At 38.3% G+C, this 25,640-nt stretch overlaps 1 protein-coding gene across 3 annotated transcripts in view; it reads right to left on the reverse strand.

Moving 5' to 3' along the window:
- The window catches only part of LOC124115939 (glutathione hydrolase 1 proenzyme-like), a 42,829-nt gene extending 22,762 nt beyond the window's left edge, over positions 1 to 20,067 (reverse strand). Inside the window, exon 1 of one of the 3 annotated variants that reach the window (XM_046477107.2) lies at positions 19,843 to 20,067. The gene's annotated coding sequence lies outside the window, so the exon portion shown is untranslated. Of the gene's footprint in view, positions 1 to 56; positions 151 to 8,144; positions 8,272 to 19,842 lie in introns of those variants that run through there. The other 2 variants (XM_046477106.2, XM_046477108.2) reach the window with 2 other exon arrangements.
- Positions 20,068 to 25,640: the final 5,573 nt, after the last annotated feature.

A 25,640-nucleotide genomic window follows, 5' to 3' on the forward strand; every position in this document is an offset into this window, starting at 1 on the left:
GGCATGTCGCTATTACATATAGGTCACTCCATGACGCAGCAAGAATAATATATCACCTGTGGCCTCTCCCTGCTGGAACATCTTACTCAGCATGGGATGTGGTGTGTTGAATGCGACATCCGTCTGTTTCTGCAGTCGGACCAGTCGCTGCGGGGGGTAACCATGAGCCTTGATCAGTTAGGGGCCGTATGTGTACAGGTTTGTCGAGTTGTAAGTGGTATATCATTGAAGGGACCTCGACACAAAGATGTCACGATTTCTTGTTTTAACAGTCTGAAGCATAATTCATTTTTTCAAGACTGTTCTGGGACAAATTATATTTTTCGATAAAACCCTACCCCCAGAATATCAAATGGTTGGTCCCCTAGCGCCAGACAGGGAACATTATCATAATATATGAGATAGCTGCGCGATAAATCACAAAGAACAATGAAGAACGAAGCGTTTTTATTTCACGATATAACATTTTTGTATCATGACGTCATTTCTGGAGATTCGAACATGCGCTCACAACTTGATGACGTCGTATATATGACGACGTTATTTTTGAGAGGGAAGTGTTTAGTGAGATGTAGCTGGTCAGCGCAGATAAAAGCGATGGACAAACGATCGTATGTAACAACGGGAGAGATATGGCAATCGGTATTGGGAGAAATGATACAGATAATCGAAGTGAGGATTGTGAGAATATGCTGGAAATACCCACCTGTGCATAGAATGGACTTGTCCGTCATTGCCGAGGACGGATTCTATTGAGGGAGTCATCATTATTTAAATACGGTTAAATATTGTCAATGCTGGTACAATTTATCGTCATCCTTAAAGAGGCTGAACATAATGTTGATAAACGACTCGTGGTCGTTGTTTGTCGTACAATAAAACACTGCAGGGGTAATACATCACTCGGTATGTGTGATGGTATGTGTGATGGTATGTGTGATGGCATGTATGATGGTATGTGCAATAGCATGTGTGATGGTATGTGTGATGGTATGTGTGATGGTATGTGTGATGGTATGTGTGATGGTATGTGTGATGGTATGTGTGATGGTATGTGTGTGATGGTATGTGTGATGGTATGTGTGATGGTATATGTGTGATGGTATGTGTGATGGTATGCATGATGGTATGTGCAATAGCATGTGTGATGGTATGTGTGATGGTATGTGTGATGGTATGTGTGATGGTATGTGTGATAGCATGTGTGATGGTATGTGTGATGGCATGTGTGATGGTATGTGTGATGGTATGTGTGATGGTATGTGTGATGGTATGTGTGATGGTATGTGTGATGGTATGTGTGTGATGGTATGTGTGATGGTATGTGTGATGGTATATGTGTGATGGTATGTGTGATGGTATGTGTGATGGTATGTGCAATAGCATGTGTGATGGCATGTGTGATGGTATGTGTGATGGTATGTGTGATGGTATGTGTGATAGCATGTGTGATGGTATGTGTGATGGCATGTGTGATGGCATGTGTGATGGCATGTGTGATGGTATGTGTGATGGTATGTGTGATGGTGTGATGGTATGTGTGATGGTATGTGTGATGGTATGTGTGATGGCATTTGTGATGGTATGTGTGATGGTATGTGTGATGGTATGTGTGATGGCATGTGTGATGGCATGTGTGATGGTATGTGTGATGGTATGTGTGATGGTATGTGTGATGGTATGTGTGATGGTATGTGTGATGGCATGTGTGATGGTATGTGTGATGGTATGTGTGATGGTATGTGTGATGGCATGTGTGATGGAATGTGTGATGGTATGTGTGATGGTATGTGTGATGGTATGTGTGATGGCATGTGTGATGGAATGTGTGATGGTATGTGTGATGGTATGTGTGATGGTATGTGTGATGGTATGTGTGATGGCATGTGTGATGGTATGTGTGATGGTATGTGTGATGGTATGTGTGATGGCATGTGTGATGGTATGTGTGATGGCATGTGTGATGGTATGTGTGTGGGTATGTGTGATGGCATGTGTTATGGTATGTGTGATGGTATGTGTGATGGTATGTGTGATGGTATGTGTGATGGTATGTGTGATGGCATGTGTGATGGTATGTGTGATGGAATGTGTGATGGTATGTTGGTATGTGTGATGGTATGTGTGATGGTATGTGTGTGATGGTATGTGTGATGGTATGTGTGATGGTATGTGTGATGGTATGTGTGATGGCATGTGTGATGGTATGTGTGATGGCATGTGTGATGGTATGTGTGTGATGGTATGTGTGATGGTATGTGTGATGGTATGTGTGATGGTATGTGTGATGGTATGTGTGTGATGGTATGTGTGATGGTATGTGTGATGGTATGTGTGATGGCATGTGTGATGGTATGTGTGATGGTATGTGTGATGGTATGTGTGATGGTATGTGTGATGGCATGTGTGATGGTATGTGTGATGGTATGTGTGATGGTATGTGTGTGCTGGTATGTGTGATGGTATGTGTGATGGTATATGTGTGATGGTATGTGTGTGATGGTATGTGTGATGGTATGTGTGATGGTATGTGTGATGGTATGTGTGATGGTATGTGTGTGATGGTATGTGTGATGGTATGTGTGATGGTATGTGTGATGGTATGTGTGTTCGCATGTGTGATGGTATGTGTGATGGCATGTGTGATGGCATGTGTGATGGTATGTGTGATGGTATGTGTGATGGTATGTGTGATGGCATGTGTGATGGCATGTGTGATGGTATGTGTGATGGCATGTGTGATGGCATGTGTGATGGCATGTGTGATGGTATGTGTGATGGTATGTGTGATGGTATGTGTGATGGTATGTGTGATGGCATGTGTGATGGCATGTGTGATGGTATGTGTGATGGCATGTGTGATGGAAGGTGTGATGGCATGTGTGATGGCATGTGTGATGGTATGTGTGATGGTATGTGTGTGATGGTATGTGTGATGGTATGTGTGATGGTATGTGTGATGGCATGTGTGATGACATGTGTGATGGAATGTGTGATGGCATGTGTGATGGCATGTGTGATGGCATGTGTGATGGCATGTGTGATGGTATATGTGATGGTATGTGTGATGGTATGTGTGATGGTATGTGTGATGGTAGGTGTGATGGTATGTGTGATGGTATGTGTGATGGCATGTGTGATGGCATGTGTGATGGAATGTGTGATGGTATGTGTGATGGTATGTGTGATGGTATGTGTGATGGTATGTGTGATGACATGTGTGATGGTATGTGTGATGGTATGTGTGATGGTATGTGTGATGGTAGGTGTGATGGTAGGTGTGATGGTATGTGTGATGGCATGTGTGATGGTATGTGTGATGGCATGTGTGATGGTAGGTGTGATGGAAGGTGTGATGGTAGGTGTGATGGTAGGTGTGATGGTAGGTGTGATGGTATGTGTGATGGTATGTGTGATGGTATGTGTGATGGTATGTGTGATGGTATGTGTGATGGTAGGTGTGATGGTATGTGTGTTGGCATGTGTGATGGTATGTGTGTTGGCATGTGTGATGGTATGTGTGATGGTATGTGTGATGGCATGTGTGATGGTATGTGTGATGGTATGTGTGATGGCATGTGTGATGGTATGTGTGATGGTATGTGTGTTTGCTTGTTTGTTGTTTAACGCCGCACTCAGCAATATCACAGCTATATGACGGCGGTCTGTGTTAATAATCGAGTCTGGACCAGACAATCCAGTGATTGATATCATGAACCTCGATCCACGCAATTGGGAACGATGACATGAAGCAACAAAGTCGCCTTTTACGGCAAGTATGGGTTGCTGAAGACTTATTCTACCCCGGGATCTTCACGGGTCAGATACCGGTCTGTCTCCCAGACCCTAAAGAATGAATTACAAAAGGAAGCCTACTCAAGTCTAGAATGATTGGTTAAGTCTAGATTGCCTCGTCATTGTTCTGGGCCCCATCAAACTTCTGTTACTGACAGAAGTGAATAAACATTCATGTAAAGATATAATATAACGTCAAGCTGGGGAATCCCTGAGGGCAGCCGGGTCAAGGACACCCCTGTACTGATGTAATATAACGTCTGTCTGGAGTAGTCACGTGGGCAGCCGGGTCAAGGACACCCCTGTACTGATGTAATATAACGTCTGTCTGGAGTAGTCACGTGGGCAGCCGGGTCACAGTAATTCCCGAACCGCCTGGCGAGAGAAGAATGTGGTTACGTTGATGAAATAGCTCCTTACTGGATCTGGAGGTCGGGCTGATTGTTAGTCGGCGTGACCCGACAGCGTGCATCGTGGTTTATAATATTTGGATTTATTTCATGGGCGTTTCTTACAGGTTAGTGAGTGAGTGAGTGAGTTGGGGTTAACGCCGCTTTGAGCGGCATTCCCGTTACATCATGACGTCATTTCTAATGTCCGGATGACAAAGTAGGCACTTTATGGATAACAACAACGTCTTTTGTATATTGTAATAGCGACGTTACCGTACAGACCGAATACCGTTGTCAACAAGACTGAGTTATCTGAGCATTGGACAGAATTATATGTGGTGGACAGAGAACACGTGATGAGGAAGCCAATTAAACAAGATTATGGATACACAGATTGGATTATATCTAAAGACGATAGGGGTTATTGCTTAATGAGTCCATAGTAGGGATGAAATAGCATTGAGCTACTTATAGAATGAGGTCACCATTCGATTCCAAAAATAAGGTGACCATAACTTTCTTCATGGATCTAGCTCCTTTATAATTTTCTTTTTGAACCGCAGCGTTTCCACTCATGGATGCTCGGTTAAATTTGCTCTTGGGATCCTTGTGATAGATCCAGGTCTTATCACATGTAGCGAGTGAGTACGGTTTTACGCCGCTTTTAGAAATATTCCAGCAATATCACGGCGGGGGACACAATAAATGGGCTTCACACATTGTACCCATGTGGGGAATCGAACTCGGGTCTTCGGCGTGACGAGCGAACGCTTTAACCACTAGGCTACCCCCACCGAACCTTATCACATGCCACCAGCCTCAAATGAGTCTCTTTAGGTTGCGATTCTGTCTGGACAACGAGGCGTTAGAAGTAGTGACGCGCGTAGCCTTCATTTCATCTCATAGTGTTCCAGGAACCCATCCGGTACAAACCCTTGACATACTGACATATTTGTAAGTTTGTTTCTTTGTTTAACGCCGCACTCAGCAATCTTCCAGTTATATGACGGCGGTCTGTAAATAATCGAGTCTGGACCAGACAATCCAGTGATTGACATGATGAGCATCGATCTACGCAATTGGGATACGATAACATGCATCAACTAAGTCAGCGAGCCTGACGCCTCTTACGACAAGCATAGTCACCTTTTACGACAAGCATAGTTGCATCTTATGACAAGCATAGTTGCCTCTTACGACAAGCATAGTCGCCTCTGACGACAAGCATAGTCGCCTCTTACGGCAAGCATAGTCGCCTCTGACCACAAGCATAGTTTCCTCTTACGACAAGTATAGTCGCCTCTGACGACAAGCATAGTCGCCTCTTACGACAAGTATAGTCGCCTCTTTCGACAAACATAGTCGCCTTTGATAAACCGAGATGTACATGTACCTGGAGGACTACTTCTATTGCCACACACGACCGCCTCCGTGGTCAAGTGGTAGAGCGTCCGCCCGGAGAGCGTCATACCAAAAGACGTTGAAAGATTGTACTTGTTATTACCCTGTCTGGCGCTCGGCATTAAGGGGCTAAAACAAGGACGGGTGGGCTCGGAGTCAGTATACTGAGTGGGGTATTCATGTTAAACTGCGGCATGGTATCTCAGTGACCTAGCAGTTCAAATCGGCATCAGTCCTGACTAGTACAAGCAGCCACACACACACGTACATGCACGTCGCTATATAAGTGCAATAATCTTGGACGCGACGTTAAACCCCATTACACCTCACCTATTGCCACACACGAGCCCGTGGTACCCCCAACCCATGAAATGTGATGTGCCTAGTTTCAGTACCAAGTTGAGGACAGCATCAATGTTTTCCTTTGTGGTGGTGGGTCGACCCGAGCCGGGCATGTCCCAAACTCTCACACCGGTAAATACGGCACTGTGTCATAACGATTGTGTTCATTCGCCATTGTTTGTTATGTGGTAGATCGTACGTGTACGGGTGACGGAATAAACTGTTAGACCTCAACATGAGGTAAGGTCGATGATTCGACTTGGTTTTTCTGCAATTCAAAACAAGACGCGAACTGCTTGTAGTATGTTCGTTCGGTACACTTTATATTGTAAACAATATGGCTCCTTGTTTCAATTTGTGTGATTTCAGAAGCCTTGGCTTCGCGAAATCGCGATATCCTGTGTTTTATAAACGTGCACGAAACATTAAACGCATTCCTCGCACATCAAACTGACACGCCGTGATATAACTAACATTGCTGTTTAAAGCGGCGTTAAATGTTGTATTTGTGTGTACATGTACACTATATTGTCCATGGCTCACTCACTCCAAGTAGCATGAATGTTTCAATAAATAAAGTATGTACGAGAGAGAGAGAGAGAGAGAGAGAGAGAGAGAGAGAGAGAGAGGGAGAGAGAGAGGGGGAGAGAGGGAGAGAGAGAGGGGGAGAGAAAGGGAGTGAGAGAGAGAGGGGGAGAGAGAGAGGGAGAGAGAGGGAGAGAGAGAGGGAGTGAGAGGAGAGAGAGAGAGGGAGAGAGAGGGAGTGTGAGAGAGAGGGAGTGAGAGAGAGAGAGGGAGTGAGAGAGAGAGAGAGGGAGAGAGAGGGAGTGAGAGAGAGAGAGAGAGGGAGAGAGAGAGAGACAGTGAGGGAGAGAGAGAGGGAGAGAGAGAGAGAGGGAGAGAGAGAGAGACAGGGAGAGAGAGAGGGGGAGAGGGAGAGAGAGAGAGTGTTTATCTCCTATGTGTGGTGACGTGTGGTGACACAGTTGGCCAGCATCCTGTGTATGGACCGCCTGCCCATCTATTACGTACAAGTTCCGGTTTCCGCTGACTTCAGCACCACATGGGATCACGAAGAAATCAATCAACAACACGGCGAATATTAGAATATTAAAGTAATATGAGATGTTATAAATTATATTTCTATTTAAAACCTTTTATTTGTCTCCCAGTTAAATAAGTACTTTTTATATATTACGTACACCACAAAGAGAGAGCATCAAATATCAAACTAGTCATTAATCAGTCTTGCTTTGCTCTGCCAAGTCGCCCACAGCCTTTCATTGCCCCAATAAATCCATCACTCCACACTCAGCGTTCTGGACGTTTCAAGGACCCTTCGCTTTTCAATCGGGGTATATATGTATTCCACGTGATCAAATGACGATATTTCATTAGACCAAAGACGAAAAGACGTCTTTGATAGGAAAATAGACGTATCTTGTTCTTAAAATCGTATTACGGCTGTGGATGATTATCGGTTTAGCGACGCTTTTGTCAAATAGTTATTATTTAAAGCAGGTTTGTATAGTGACAGGTCAACGGCGATTGTGAACGCCTACAGGGATTAAGACTTATGACCTTCACCCACCTGTGGGGACAAGGCAGACCTCTTGGTCAGTAACAACGGCATTCCCGATGAATTACCGTTCAATAGATCTTGTCCTGAAACATGTCGAGGCACTGCAGCACGTGGCTATTAGAATCTATCTAATATACAGGCGTACTTCCAATTAAAACAAAATGGTACTAATTATGAACAATATTATTTATCATCTACTTCTATTATGATTTGTTATCATACACATAGCTTTCATTGTCATCATAGTAATAACGTAACTTCCCAGGGTAAACTCGAGGTGCAATGTATAGTGTGTCATAACTGCGTGACAGTGTGACAGATGTGTTACAAGAATGGAAGCAAGCGTGTGGATAGTATATGAAATATTGCGAGGCAGTGAACTTTGTCGTGCACCTGTTGACATCACAAGTTGTAAAGCTTCGTTTTCTATTATTTTCCTGCCTCAAGTCGTGTCCTGTTAATAGGTGACCTTTTCTCACACATTCACGTAACGACGGGTTAATCTTTCCCTTAACGAACTGTCCGGATACAATATGTTTGTCAGGACAGAAAGGAAAGTTTTCAGATGTAACGATTTAATATAGAGAAACTATTTCTACGCTGAAGTGAATACTTTAGTTTTCAGTACATACCTTCCCCGTCAGCTGTCAAACTTACTGTCGCACCCTGAGGACTCCAAACACCGTCAACTGACACACAACGAGAGAGCACGTACTCGGAGTGTGCCTCGTATAATCTCGTCACAGAATGAGAGTAAACAAGGGTCGTAACCTTTCGAGGTCAGACCAGCAGGGCAAGACTTATGGGCGGGGCGGGGCGGGTGTGTGTGTGTGTGTGTGTGTGTGTGTGTGTGTGTGTGTGTGTGTGTGTGTGTGTGTGTGTGTGAGAGTGAGTGTATGTGTATGTATGTGTGTGTGAATGTGTGTGTGAATGTATGTGTGAGTGGTTGTATGGAAAAGAACAGCATCAACATTCCACGCACATGATTTGTATGTTTTGTTTCCGTAAATGAGTGGCTAGAAATTTCGCAATCTGGTCTTGTTACTGTATGGTATGAGCTGTGCCGCTGACCTAAGAGAATAATGTGAAAAATGAGACCAACTCTAGTCTATAATGTTTGGGAAAGTCTAGATTTCAACAGCTCTAGCCTGAAATTAAGAATTGTTCTAGGCTCCATTTTAATTGTATTATGTTCATTTTGTAGACATGGATGGACCAACCAGGAGAGAAATGGATGGAATATTAATATCACATATTACCACTGATCCAGTTAAATTCATCACACAATAATATATTAGTATTTGACATTACGGCATTTGATTTTTAGGGCATAATCATGTACATGTTCACTGTAGTAATGTACATACCAGTCAACTTGATTATAATTTGTATTATAGTGTAGCGCGGCATCAACGATTACTTTATGATATCCTCACTTGTCATCGATGTATTGACATCGAACAATGGACGACAATTCGAAATTCTTATAAATAGCTTCAATAGGGACAGCGCCGGTGTCAGTACAATTTTCCTAGTTAAAAATATGTCTCTACCAAATATAATCTGAAGCAGACAAGAACAATATTTTTTTTATTAATGCTTACTTTCATGGATAGAATTGAGGCAATCTAGGCTTGCCAAATCGTTCTAGACTTGAGCTGGATTCCTTTTAAATTTATTCTCTATGGTCTGGGAGACGAACGGGCGTCAGTTTCGCATATAATAGTATAATATATAGTTTCACAATAATACTACTGAAGGGCATATTTGAAAAATGGGACTTATCGACAAATATTTCTTTCTTAAATACTTCCCGTTACAGGCATTCTGATCATTATATTATACTTTGTACAGTTTAAAAGTCAAATAATGGCAAATTGTGTATCTTTCTACATTTTGAATTAATTATAATTTCTGCAATAAAACCTTAGCATCAGATAGTGATATAAACAAATATGATCTATACTGTGATAAATGAATGATCAATTTCGTATTATGAATTAGATAAACAGAAATATGATAGTAAAACAAATTATTTAAATCTGTTCGTGTGAGTAGGTAACGAGAGATCTAGGCAACTCACTAACGTAGCCATTTGTGAAAAATGAAATATTAAAAGTTTCGGGGGTTGAACATGTACATTGAATGACAGGGCAGAAAGCAACGCAATAATTAAATTATGAATCAAATTATGTTATAAATATAACAGAATATATAGAAATATGAGTTTAATTTCTCATTGTTGGAAGGTGTTTAATAATAGATTTTGTTTGTTTGTTGTTTAACGCCGCACCCAGCAATATACCAGCTATATGTCGGTGGTTCGTAAATAATCCAGTCTGGACCAGGCAATCCAGTTATCATCACCAAGAGCACCGATCTACGCAATTGGGATACGATGACATGTATCAACCAAGTCAGCGAGCCTAACCACCCGATCATGTTAGTCGCCTTCGAACAAGCATCGGTTGTTGAAGGCCTATTCTAACCCGGATCTTCACGGGTATTTTTTCAATAATAAGGTACAATGAAATTCTGTATATGTCCATAATAAGTGTGTATAAGTAAATGGATAATATATCCATACACGCCAATTAAATGGCTGCATATGGTTCTTTGATGAACTCTTTTACAAGTCTATATTTCAAGACATGTATTTGATATTCATAATAAATCCACAAAAGCTACACAATGGCGACAAAACGGTACCAGCATCACAGACACCAATAATACATGAGATCCATATAATTACTTTAAAGTTAAAACATGTATCTAAATAGAAATTTGGAAGGATACACTTCCGACAGGTGTTCCCTTCCGCCCAGGCCTTACTGCAATGCTATAGCCCCAAATGAAACACGCCTAGATGTTCAACAGGTTCAGGCTGAAATTTCCATACCCCTTGGGCTCCTTTTAAATTTAGATATAGTTTCTCGTGTCGATATGTGTCAAAAGAAATGAATTAAATATTACAGCACTGGTGAATAGGTTGTATGCGCATGTCAGCGTCGGTCCTACAATATCCTTTTATGCAAAATACATATATGCTGATGAATTAACGTAGTAGTACTACGCAAATATATGTCAAGATGTATACATCAGTAACATCTCGTGATCTTTATTCGTGCTTTAAGCTCTTTTTCTAACGGAGATTATGGGGTGTTACATCACACCAGAAAGCCAGGTCCAAATTCAAGTCATAATTTCATGGTCCGCCTGTATGTTGGAAACTAATATCGCAATATTGCTGAATATTGCTAAACGTGGTATTAACCCGATTACTCACATAATTATTCCTTTTTCTACAGTCATCTCCGAACACTATCTTTAAGGAGGTATATCATCCAAATGTACATACATATAGGTCCACATATATATGTATAAAGCAAGTCGTCCTGAACTCAGTTTTTGTGTGATTGTTGTTAAACGCCGCACTCAACAATTACCAGCTGTATGACGGCGGTCTGTAAATAATCCGGTCTGGGCCAGACAATCCAGTTATTGACATCAAGAGCAACGATCTACGCAATTGGGATACGATGACATGCATCAACCAAGCCAGCGAGCCTGACCACCCGATTACGTTAGTATATTTGATATTCATAATAACTCCACAATAGCTACACAATGGCGACAAAACGGTACCAGCATCACAGATATCGATATAATTACTTTTAAGTTAAATCATGTATCTAAATAGTAAATTAGAAGGATTAAAAATATACACTTCCGACATTTTTCGGTTTTTTTCGTTTGGAGAGAGGAGTAGTGACAGTAGTGACTGGTATCTGATGGGTGCAAACAGGTGTCGAGTGGCTGTCTCAGATGGCTCTAATTTCGTAGCTCTAAAGATCACGACGGCGATAGAGACCGTGATGTAGTTTGTCTCACATTCCCTGAACCATACAAGTAGAGATTGCTGCGGAGCATCAATAGCTCCCCGCAATATAATGTTATGTGCAGGGGGAGATAGTGTAAGCTATGGGAGGAGGCAATTTGTGTTAAGTACAAATTGGTTGTTATAAATGTACTTATCTTTGGAAAGCACAATAAAAGAAACAGTGTCTTAATTGGTCAGCACAAAGAAAACCCAAGCAAGAATACTGGGCCTGTCAGGCAAAACTTGATATATACCCACTATTAGAACCAATAAAACAAATCCTTTATAGATAACACAACAAATGGCTTAGAGCATGCTTTTGCAGCAAATATCAATATTTCTGGTCAAAATGTTGGTTGGGTTAAATAAAGCAAACTTTAAAATAGTAAACACAAAAAATGTAATGAATCCACTCTAAATATACTTCAGTTCAAATGTAAAAAAATTATGCAATCATTAATGGATTCCCATTTATCTAGCAGTAAGTTAGGAACATACAGTTTGGTCACGTTATCTATAAATATTGAGAATACAAAGGCCATAGGTCACTTTTCTCAAAACTTCGTTTAAGTAATCACAAACTAAAAATTGAAAAAAATGTAGATATACAAAAACACCAACCCCATTTGAACAACGTCTCTGTGAAACATGTGATGTCTCAGAAGATGAACAACATTACGCACTGTCTTACATAATACAAACCTAGAAAGAGAATCACAAATAATCCCCAATCATGATAAAGAATTTGGTACACTCTGTTAAAAGGAACAGATTCTAATAACTTTACCAACAGTTATCCAGAAACAACTTCCAAGATCTGTTAACATATCAACAATTACAAACAAATTCCTTGTACATGTATGTACAACATTACCATAGTTTTGCTCAATTCTCATATTGTTTCCATATCATTATAATGCACTTGTTTTTGAAATAAAATTGTTATAATGTACCTCCTTTGAATGTTGAATGTTCCTATGTTTTTTAATTGTCGTTTATTGTGCATGTATTTTGTAGTTTGTGATTTTGTAATATTGCCACTGTTTCTTCATGGAATGTTCCGCAATACATATCTCATCTAAAACATCTTTGTTGTGTAATAGTTTCTTACAGTTGTTTACGGGGGCATGATTGGCCCAGTCGCCGAAGGCGCTGCAATTCGCCATGCAGAGTTGTGTCCCTTGGGTATGCCAGAATCTAATGACGGTGTGTTTGAATCTCGGTTCGCCCCGATTTTGTTGTCAGCAAAAAACCCTTGCTCGTTTGTTTCACCAAAGTGGTGAACGTCTAAGACCTGCATCACTTCAGATTTTCCTCCCACATCAAGCTGACACGGAATACTATTCAAGGCGGCGTTAAACCCAACTACCTCACTCACTCTTGTGTATGGTTCCGTTTGGTTAACTGGGTTTGTGTTGTGATTGCTTCCGGCTTAGATTGGAAATTTGTTTAGAAGAATGCTACTATGATTTGTTCAACCCAAACATCGTGAAGATATCATGCAACCGTATTATCTTTTTGGAAAATAATTGCAAACCACAGACCAACCTGTTGAATTCCTATGTATCCAGAAGCAAAGAACTTATACGGGTGTATGGTCTCTGCTGGCAGTTAATTTTTTTTGTGTTAAAGCAATAAACCATGCAGAAACGTTAACCCCCGCATGAAACGGTATGTACCATACATTACATACAGTGAAGTATTTAAAACAATGCTGTGCTCAACTATGCACAGCAAGCGCCATACATGTGATTATGAAGACAACTAATAAAACAATTCTCATATCAAACCGGTTGTTTTACATGTGTTGTTTATTGAACAAAGTCATACGTTATAGAAGCCTGGTATTTAATCGTGTTGAACAATATGTCGCAAAAGCAGTGTGAAAATTGAGTGCGCGTGACAGGCTTGGCCTAAATTCCTTCCTGGAACGTTTCTCGAAGGCTGCCTGAATAACATACGATACATTGCAAAGGTAGTGCGCAATTGAGTTGTTCGGGTAAGGGAGATAATCACTCACTCTCAGTGATACAGCTTGAATAAGATACGATGTACAGCAATGCAAGGTCAGTGCGTGATTTATCACTTCTATACTACGCCTATAGCTAAAGGAGATAATCGCTCAATGTGCAATAGTATATTCTTAAAAAATATAGACCGGTTAACTTTAGCAAAATGGGATCGTTTTGAGCTCTTTTAAAAACAAAATGAACAAATTTTATGGGTTATCAGCATTACGAAAAGTGACTAAGTCTCAGAATAGCAAGACGAAGTATCTCTTATTGCTGGAAAAGATAAACATCAACATTTCACGCACATCTCACATGATTTGTATGTTTCGTTTCGGTATCTGTGTGGCTTGAAATTTCAAAGAAACCAACATGTCGACTTACATGCTATTAAATTAACCTCTCCCGTATACTTCCCCGGGGAAGAATTATTTTCCCTTCCGCCCAGGCCTTACTGCAATACTATAGCCCCACATGAAAAAAGCCTAGATGTTCAACGGGTTCAGGCTGAAATTTCCATCTCACTTGGGCCCCTTTTAAATTTAAATATAGTTTCTCGTTTTAACCAAAATAATGTATTTTCAGAGACTAAGCGTTTGTCTAACCGTGAAGTACAACTATCCAAAAGAACCCATGCATGTCTATATTTCTTCAGACAGACTCTCCATGTTCCTATCTATATGTATCACAAGACAAATGAATTAAATAGTACAGCACTGGTGAATAGGTTATATGCGCATGTAAGCGTCGATCTACAATATCCTTTGCGCAAAATACATATATACTGATGAATTAACGTAGTAATACTACGCAAATATATGCCCAGATGTATACATAAGTTTCATCTCGTGATCTTTATTCGTGCTTTTAGCTCTTTTTCTAAATTAGATTATGGGGTGTTACATCACACCAGAAAGCCAGGTCCAAATTCAAGTCATAATTTCATGGTCCGTCTTGTATGTTGGAAACCAATATCGCAATATGGCTGAATATTGCTAAACGTGGTATTTACCCGATTACTCACATGATTATTCCATTTTCTTCGTGCACGTTCTACAATCATCTACGATCACTATCTATAAGGAGGTATATCTATATTCATCCAAATGTACATACATATATGTCCACATACATATGTATTAAGCAAGTCCCACATTCTTCCTTAAAAGATAAATGCTAAACATTTCCTCTGTATGTATTTATATATGTAAAAATCGTTTTTATGTCAACGCTGATGCAGTGAACGTACCACAGACATGATGCTAGAATAACATTTAATCTCTGAAATGAACATATTTTACAGATAAAAACAGTTGTTAAACAATAGTTATAAAATATAATAAAAAGGAGCCAAGAGACTTTCTTCATTTTGCCAAATTTGGGCTGTATTGGACATATTTGTTTCGGGGTCTGTATGACAGACAGACCTAATTCTTTAAAGTATAAAAGATAAGTTCATGTAAGTATAGATGTGGTATATATTCAAATATGTTTGTGATTAACCCGACCTTGAAAAATATTGAAGGATGACTATTTATGTCATTATTTCGAATTAGAATGATAGCACATCAGAAAAGCATGGCACTTTAATAAACGTATCTTGTAAGCCCAATAGTGTTTTAAGTAAGAGCAACATGTATATCGAGAGTATAGGTTTGGTGCGTGACTTACCCCACATTACTGACGGAAAGTGTGCATGCTCTGTTTATCGGGAATAAATGACATAAGGCGATTCATGCGGGTAAATACGATTTACTTCAGAACTAGTATAGATTAATTTAGGTTAGGAGAAAATGTATGGAAGCTTCGTGCTCAGGGGGTTGTTTTGGGTGGGTTTAAAGGATTCGGGTCCTGGCTTGGTCTCTTTGTTGGACGTGTAGCTGGCATTTCCAGGTTTGACGTATCAATGACCAAAATGATGTCTGATGCAATTCTCTATTTTAACTTGTACCGTGTGTTTCCGTGCATTTTCGGGTGAACAATTGGCTTGCCTTTGCATGTGTTTGTAGCGGGTGCCACTAGTGGATCGGGATGAGCTCGCCTTTTTGCGAGCACCCAGTGTCATCATTTCATAAGGTGAATAATGAAACATGCATGCTCCTGGTGTTGTCGGAATCGTGCAGTTGGCGCTACTTTTGGCAAGGGTTTCTTGTGATGACGGAACGGCTTATGTCGTTTTTGTCAACTGATATAATCAACTGTGATATAATGTCAAGGTATATGGTCATGTAATTAAGAAACAAACCGCGAGTGGGAGTTGTTTATTGTAGATAAACAACGACCACGACTCGTTTATTTCTTATATGTGATATCAACATTACGTACGACCGCGGCAATGCCAGATAAATCCATTTTATGAACAGGAGTGTTTGAATTTGGTCTTTCCCGCATGTTCTCACAATTTTCTCGTCTGTACCTTTTCTCCCAATACCGATTAACATTTCGCTCTCACTTTCTGATGCGATTGTTCGGGCATTGCATTTATCTACCTTACCCTGCTACATCTATTGGGAACAACTTACTGGACATTTCCCTCTCACTCATAACATCAAAGTTACGACGTCCTCAAGTTGCGAGTGCATGTTCGAATCTCCATAAATGACGTCATGATAGAACAAGGTTTTATCGTGAAATAAAAATCGCTTCCTTCTTCTTTGTGATTTATCGCGTAGCTGTCTTATATCATCAAATGTCAATTTCTCATTGCTTTATCATGACGTAACAGAGTCATAACCAATCATGTAGCAATAACAAACACAAATATAGTTGACTTCGACATAGAATAGTGTCATGATATATAATTATCCTTTGGTGTGCAATATTTCCGGTTGATAAATCTAACATATGCTTACTTTTAAGAATAGCGACTATACATTTTTATATTAATTTATCAGGTCTCTGTAACATTTGCAATATAAAGCAAATTAAATAATACAACTGAACCTAAATGTATGTTGTAATATCCTGAAGTTGCTGAGTGCGGCATTAGACCATAAACAAAACATAATATCTTTAAGAATTATGTTAATAATGTCGATGCTAAAAAATAATCTCCACAATATCCATACCTCTTTCTCTATGTTTAATGTGAAACATAATAACTCTTTTTAATGATCTGAAGGAATAATAATGACAATAATATCAAAATAATATCCTCATTATTTATGTTACTTATCCTCAACTGAAGTAGTCCTCAACACTATACGTTCAGAGAAGAAACCCATGAACATATTATCAATGTAACATACATTAATGGAAATTAGATGAACAGTTGATTGAACAAATGATATTATTCGGTCAAACATCTATCAGCCAATACTACATTATTAAATTGTGAGACTACAGTTATTTTTGCAAGGCTACTTTCATAAATGTCATGACGCATTTGAGGCCAGGGTTCTTCTATACTCGCATTAATGTGCTGACTTATTATTGCGTTAGTTTCATGATTACAGTATTCATGAAGAACATTTCACGTGGGACCAACAGAGGGAAATATGACTATCGACTATTTTTTTATATTTAACTAGCTCAAACGATCCATTGATTTCATTTATTGTTATGGTATCCACAAAATAAGTAGGATCCGTTTTTTCCGTTTTGTTGTTCTTTGTGTAACGCCGCACGTAGCAATATTCCAGTTGTATGACGGTTGTCAGTACATGGAGTCTGGATCCAGTGATTGATATCACGACCACCGATCCACGCAATTGAGATACGATGACATGCATCAACCAAGTCAGCGAGCCTGACCACCCGATCCCTTTAGTCGCCTCTTACGACAAGCATAGTCGCCTATAACGGCAAGCATGGGTTGCTGTAAATCTATTCTTGACCGGATCTTCAAAAAAAAACAGTTGTTCAGTTATCTTAATAAAAATATAATAAAAAGGAGCCCAGTGACTCTCTTCTTTTTACTATATACTGCAGTGATCTAGACTTGCCAAACATTATAGACTTGCATGGGCTGTATTTGATATATATTTGTATCAGGGTCTGTAAGACAGACTACCTGTTTACATACACATGCAAGATATATAGTTTAATATACGGGTTTAAAATAGTATTATATCTTTACTAAACCATTTAGACATAAAATGAAGTAAAAGGTGTAGCTCTATATCCTGTCTCGGAAACTATATAGCTTCCCTTTAACACAGGGGGTCGTCTATACAAACGTCCCTATGGAAATAGCCTGAAAACTTAGTGGCACACCTGGGAGCTTCGCATGTTTCGCATGGAAATAGTTTAAAATACGTGTTTGAAATAGTATTATCTCTTTCCTGAACCATTTAGACATAAAATGAAGTAAAAGGTGTAGCTCTATATCCTGTCTTGGAAACTATATAGCTTCCCTTAAACACAGGGGGTCGTCTATACAAACGTCCTTATGGAAATAGCCTGAAAAGTTAGTGGCACATCTGGGAGCTTCGCATTTTTCGCATGGAAATAGATTAAAATACGTGTTGAAATATTATTATCTCTTTCCTGAACCATTTAGGCATACAATAACTTGAAAACAGTCGCTCTATATCCCCTTTTGGAAACTATATTGCTTCCCTTTACCACAGGGGGTTGTCTATACAAACGTCCCTATGGAAATAGCCTGAAAACTTAGTGGCACATCTGGGAGCCTCGCATTTTCGCATAGAAATGGTTTAAAATGCGTGTTGAAAATATTATTATATCTTTACTTAAGGCATTGCCTAAAAGTCGGGCCGGGCCGGGCCAAGACGGGCCAAAGTGTTACTGGCTAATTACTTCATCATCGGCGATCATACCTACATATTATTGATGCAACATACACACATGACATTAATGAACAATCACCAAACAAAAAAGTGCACCATAAATAAGTAATTCGGAGTAAATCGCTTGAAAACCAGAAAGTGGAGCGGTGTGTAAGCGTCGCTGATCTTTGTAACATGTAAAAGAGCAATCGTTAAACGAAATAAGATTTGAAACGTATCAAATACTTCTAGCTATCGTGATACAACGTTCCATCTGTGCGCATAGTGTTTATATTTATAGGAAAGATCTATATATAAGTAAATACCACTTTATAATGTCACTGATCGTCGTATTTAAAGCAGACACGTTGGTTAAAGTAGACCTCTTCTCCCTATACTCTCAACAGTCACACAGGTTTTCGGTCCGACCTTGCCCGGGCTGTCAAAATCAACTTTAAACTCACATATGTATCATCAAATTGATTCACATCTAACAACCAGTATACTATCTACCTAAATACCACTTTATAGTGTCTCAGATCGTTGTACTTAAAGAAAACAAGGTGCTCAAAGTGAAGCATTTTTACTGTATTTTCTTTAGAAAATCTCTGTCAGAAGTGTTCGGTCCGACTTGGCCCGGGCTGTCAAAATCAACTTAAACCTCACAGATGTATCATCAAATGGAATCACATCTATATATTAGTATTATATCTACCTAAATACTACTTTATAGTGTCTCAGATCGCTGTAATTAAAGAAAACAAGGGGCTCAAAGTGAAGCCCTTTTCCCTCTGCATTCTCAACATAGTCTCCAGCAGAAGTGTTTTGCTTGTGTTGAGTCCGACTTGGCCCGGTCGGTCAAAATCACATTTAAACACACAGATGTATCATCAAATGGATTCACATCTATAGATTAGTGCTATATCTACCTATATACCACTTTATTATGTCACGGTACATCGTTTTTAAAGAAAACAAGGTGCTCAAAGTCAAGCATTGTTACTGTATTTTCTTAAGAAAATCTATGTCAGAAGTGTTCGGTCCGACTTGGCCCGGGCTGTCTAAATCATCTTAAACCTAACAGATGTATCATCAAATGGATTCACATCTATAGATTAGTATTATATCCACCTAAATACCACTTTATAGTGTCTCAGATCGCTGTACTTACAGAAAAGAAGGTGCTCAAAGTGAAGCCCTTTTCCCTCTACATTCTCAACATAGTCTGAATCAGAAGTGTTTTGCTTGTGTTGGGTCCGACTTGGCCCGGGCTGTCAAAATCCACTTAAACTTCACAGATGTATCATCAATTGGATTCACATCTATAGATTAATGTTATATCTACCTATTTACCACTTTATAATGTCACGGTACTTCGTATTTAAAGAAAACAAGGTGCTCATAGTGAAGCATTTTTACTGTATTTTCTTAAGAAAATCTCTGTCAGAAGTGTTTTTGTGCTTAAGTCACATGGACATTGTTTAGCTTCATAAACTGTTCATAAGAAACATTTCAGACAGCTTTGACATCATTGATGACTTAGTCTTATGAGATGTGTAAACCTTAGGGGAAATGAGCTCAAGTAAATACAGAAACAGAGGGTCTAAAATTGCCACAGTGTTGGGCCCGAAAGTCTATTTAGGATTTAAATTGTGATTAAGGAAGTAGAGGGTAGAGAGAGAACAAGATAACACATCTTAACAAAACCTACCTGCCAAACAAGTGCTAGTTCGTTCGTATCCGTAATCCGTCACAAACTGTGATGAACGCACAGTGTGTTCGATGATGGATATACAGCCCTTCAGATCTTTGTTTACTGAATACACCTTGACCTATGTTCAGTGATATAATTTATAAGATATTGAAGCTACATGGCCGCCCATCGTTTCGAGGAAATGTCCTGGCTACACTTCAAGGTTTCGTTCTCAACTAATATATATGAATGTATATAAAGTCTCATCTTGATGTACTTTAATAATGCAATTCGACAAAGAAGATGTACAGATGACTCGACAGCATTTTTGGCAGTCAACTACAAGTACGGGTAAACTGTACTTTTAATGCTCGTGTGTGTCAGGTTGCCCTTACCTCGCCGTCACATCCGTACACAAAGCAAGTGCATATTCTAAACTAGTCTACATTTGCATTTCTTTAGCCGTTTACAGATGCCTCGACAACATTTTTCACACATGAATGACTTCAACCTTGGCTCTCAACTAGTACAGGTAATCATGGCTATTAATGCTCATGTGTGTCAGGTTTCCCCAACCTCGCCCTCGTATCTGTACACAAAACAAGTCTATAGTCTTAACTAGGCTACAAATGCATTTCTTCAGCCGTTTCAATAATGCAGCACGCTGTCACAGCATGCTGTGTTAGTCTGTACAGCACAATGTATTTTATTAGTAATTGGTAGATCCTTCATAAATCATATTTTTGCCATTCATTTCACATATGCCTCGGTAGAATTGAGGTAGGGGAAGGACTTCTGGTCAGTTAACAAGGTATTCAGATATCCAGAAACTCGTTTATCCGGACAACATTTAAGAAAATTGTCCAGATAAGCGAGGTTCGACTGTATAGCGCGTGATACATGACAAAACAGATGTGTTAGGACCTGATTCGCACTTGCTGAAGAGATACATGACCAAGGGATTGGGCACAAGTGCAGCACTTATTACCACCTTCACCCTATATACAGTTATACATAATATTGCATAATGAAAATTAACAATTTAAAGTTGAAGCATCACATTGTGGAAACATAGTGCGCAATATATATTTATATACAGTGCCAAAGGGAAAAGGGCTTCACTTTGAACTCATGGTTTTCTTTAAATGCGATAAACTGTGACATTATAAAGTGGTACATAGGCAGTTTTAACACTAATCTATAGATGTAAACACATTTGAAGATACATCTGTGTGTTTAAAGTTGATTTTGACCGCCCGGGCCAAGTCGGACCGAACACTTCTGACATAGATTTTCTTAAGAAAATACAGTAAAAATGCTTGACTTTGAGCACCTTGTTTTCTTTAAATACGATGTACCGTGACATAATAAAGTGGCATATAGGTAGATATAGCACTAATCTATAGATGCGAATCCATTTGATGATACATCTGTGAGGTCTAAGTTGATTTAGACAGCCCGGGCCAAGTCGGACCGAACACTTCTGACATAAATTTTCTTGAGAAAATACAGTAGAAAAATTCACTTTGAGACCCCCTGTTTTCTTTAAATACGATGAACCGTGACATTATAAAGTGGTATATAGGTAGATATAACACTAATCTATAGATGTAAACACATTTGAAGATACGTCTGTGTGTTTAAAGTTGATTTTGACCGCCCGGGCCAAGTCGGACCCAACACAAGCAAAGCACTTCTGATAGAGAGAATGTAGAGGGAAAAGGGCTTCACTTTTGAGCACCGTGTTTTCTACTGCAATATGAGACACTAAAGTGTTATATAGGTAGATATGATATTATAATTAGTCTATAGATGTAAAGTATGTGTTGTATTTTTAGAAGCGCTTTGACAGTTATTAACACGTGTCGTGTCAGTCCTATGACATTCGCGAATATCCACTTGCAGAAAACATTCTGTGTTGGTTTAACATGAATTAGTAAAGGTTAATTAGGTATGCCAAACATGTTAATTAATGAAAGAAGAGTAGTCAAAACACTGTCATTTCGAATTCCTGCCCAGGACATCACACCCCTGCTATGTAGCGACCAGAACTGGGATACGACCAGAACTGGGATAAACACCGTAGAGAATTATATCTCTGGCATGCAACTATGTGTTTAATTGACAAACATTTAATAAGAGCAAAATCATCTGCACTTCTTGTGTTTTGTATTTTTACTCCGTTCTGCAAAGTGCGCCAATGGCAATGCTACTGACTCGATGTCCGACATTTGCAGCTAAATATAGCAGCGTATAAAAGTGGTAATGCGAAACTAAAGCGGAATACAATTTCTTCTTTTTATGCATATCGCTCATGACAAAATGCAATTCCTATAAAAATGGTCCAGTTGCTTATTATCTGTAATTACTGCCCATTGCCATGTTTAATTTCTAACCATGATATCACTCCCAAATGTATTATGTAATTGTCTATCATATCATAACCTTTGTGAGGTGGTGACATGTTTAATAACAGAGTAAATTTTCTGTTAAATAGCTATCTTAGCCACTTCTGAACACAGTGTTTCCTATAAAATAGCAAAAGCCAAATGAAAATAAAATTATTCTCTAATTTATGTATTTTAAAGTTGTTATGCCACTCATTGGTGGGGATACAAGCGTAATAATTCAAGTTCCTAGGATGTTTGTGTTATGCAATTTTGCAAGAGTTATGAGAGTTATGACATATTTCTTCTCATACACAGTAAAACAATAGGTAAATGTCTAGGAATAAATACTCATGACATTGTACAATAGGCCATGATGTTCACAAAATATATGTGGGAGGGTATGTACATCAATATAATAATATTAATTATTTTGAATATAACTAAGTGTGTCATTAAACATCAAACAATGAATACTCAACATGTCAGAGTTGAAAGGGGTACATTTAAATTTGTACTGTTCAAGGGATCTCTAAGCCCCAACACCTCACAGCCCTCTGGCAACTGATGTGTGTATTTTTGTTTGTATTCTCAAGTCCCAAAGTCATTTTTTGTAAATATTACCATCATTATCATGTTAGATTTTAGTGGTAACAATTATTCAAAATCATTCCATTTGATTATTGTGTACATGATGATAAAAGCAACTATTTTCTTATATTAATGGAGGAGGTACATGTAACTGCTTCCAGGCATAGCAGATGCAGGATGTGAGAAAGTTTGTGCTTCATCTTAGAAGTCTAAATTAAAAAATTAAAGAAACTAATTACATATAGAAATATTAGAGTAGAAATTGTTGAAAAAGATTTCTCTTGTTAAAAAAAGATTTCTTTAATGTTCCTTTGATTCACCCACCATCCTATTCTTTTTCTCATTGTTTTAAAGGAAAAAATACATATGTAATACCAGGTATGACAAAATCTCCTTCCTGGTCAGTATTAAAATAACTGGGAAACTCATTTAACCATTCCTGGTAGCTTATTGACATAAAAACGTTGAAGCTTTCATAACCGTTTTGCCAGCAAAATGTCCTCATATTTCTGGGGAGACCATATGGAATCTAAATGATATTATTTAATATGATTGAAATATTTAGAAAGGTTTCAAAATTACCAACTTAAGACAGATAACATATATTTAATAAACCCATTACTAATAGAGAACTGAACTTGTTATCTCATGCTCTGTCATCATTGACATTAAAATTTGCAAGACAAAGCAACAGTAAGAGTTATCCTCCCTTTACAACTTGATCAAAATGGTCGTCTGGTCCTTGCTGTTGAAGGCCAAGTGGCTGAAGTTTCTAAGATAATATTTCTTTGAAAGACGAGAATGTGTAGGTAAGTCATTATACCTTTACTTTTTACCTTTTTTCTGTGGTTTCTATAAAGGCAGGTACAGACCTAGCACAATGTCATGCATTGTGCAGTCAGTCCCTCCATGATGATCAGTTAGCCTATAACAGCTGTGAAGGGGACGAAGCTTTTTTTAAAACTATGTAGTTTCATATGCACAGCTTATTGTCAAAGTACATGTTTCTCAAAGGTTGTAAACGTGAATGACAATGTTCAGAAAACAAAACTCTCAAGATTCCTTTCATTCTTGAAAGTATAACATTTATGCCACTTCTGGTTGAGGGGATGTGAGTAATAATATAGTCAACAATCTCTTAACATTAGCAATATTGACCAATAGCATTCAGATTCTCCTCACAAGTTTGAAATGTTATTTACTATCAACAGGCAAGAAGAAATCTTAAGATTTCATTAATAGTAGATTTTAAAGGTGTTATCCCATTTCTGGTCAAGGTTATCATGGTTATATGAATAATAATATAGTAAAAACAATCTTTTAAAATTAGAAATCTTGACTCAAAGTGTTGAGGCTTTGCTCACAGGTTTGAAATGTTATTTACTATCATCAGCCAAGAAGAAATCTTAAGATTTCATTAATTGTAGATTTTAAAGGTGTTATCCCATTTCTGGTCAAGGTTATATGAATAATAATAATATCGTAAAAAAATCTCTTAAAATTAGAAATCTTGACTCAAAGTGTTGAGGCTTACTCACAGGTTTGAAATGTCATTTACTATCATCAGCCAAGAAGAAATCTTAAGATTTCATTAATTGTAGATTTTAAAGGTGTTATCCCATTTCTGGTCAAGGTGATATGAGTCATGATATAGTAAAAAATCTCTTAAAATTAGAAATACTAACCCATTACATTACGATTCTGCTCATAAGTGTGAAATATTATTTACTATCACCAACCAAGAAGAAATCTTAAGATTCCATTAATTGTAGATTTTAAAGGCATTATCCCATTTCTGGTCAAGGTGATATAAGTATTAATATAGTAGAAAATCTCTTAAAATTAGAAATATTGTCCTATTACATTAAGATTCAGTCCACAAGTGTGAAATATTATTTACTATCATCAACCGAGAAGAAATCTTTAGATTCCATTAATTGTAGATTTTAAAGGCATTATCCCACTTCTTGTCAAGGTGATATGAGTCATAATATAGTCAAAAATCTCTTAAAATTAGAAATACTGAGCCATTACATTTAGACCTTTGTTCATAGGTTTGAAATGTTATTTACTATCATCAACCGACAAGAAATTAGAAATCTTGACTCAAAGTATTCAGGCTTTGCTCACAGGCTAGAAATGTTATTTACTATCATCAGCCAAGAAGAAATCTTAAGATTCCATTATTTGTCGAGTTTATAGACTTTATCCCATTTCTGGCTGAGGGGAGATGAGTAATGATATTGTAAAAAATCTCTTAAACTTAGAAATATTAACCCATAGCATTCAGAATCTGCTCACAAGCTAGAAATGTGATTTACTATCCGCAGCCAAAAGAAAATCTTCAGATTCCGTTAACTGTAGATTTTATAGGTGTTATCCCATTTCTGTTCGAGGGGATATGAGTAATAAAATAGCAAAAAATCTCTTAAAATTAGAAATATTGACCCATAACACTCAGGTTCTGCTCACAAGTTAGAAATATGATTTACTATCATCAGCCTAGAAGAAATCTTAAGATTTCATTGATTGTAGATTTTAAAGGTGTTATCCCATTTCTGGTCGAGGGGATATGAGTAATAAAATAGCAAAAAATCTCTTAAAATTAGAAATATTGACCCATAACACTCAGGTTCTGCTCACAAGTTTGAAATGTTATTTACTATCATCAGCCAAGAAGAAATCTTAAGATTCCATTATTTGTCGAGTTTATAGACTTTATCCCATTTCTGGCTGAGGGGAGATGAGTAATGATATTGTAAAAAATCTCTTAAACTTAGAAATATTAACCCATAGCATTCAGAATCTGCTCACAAGCTAGAAATGTGATTTACTATC

The sequence above is a fragment of the Haliotis rufescens genome, unplaced genomic scaffold (genome assembly GCF_023055435.1).
Source record: "Haliotis rufescens isolate VD_foot unplaced genomic scaffold, xgHalRufe1.0.p SCAF_56, whole genome shotgun sequence".
NCBI classification, from domain to species: Eukaryota; Metazoa; Mollusca; class Gastropoda; order Lepetellida; family Haliotidae; genus Haliotis; species Haliotis rufescens.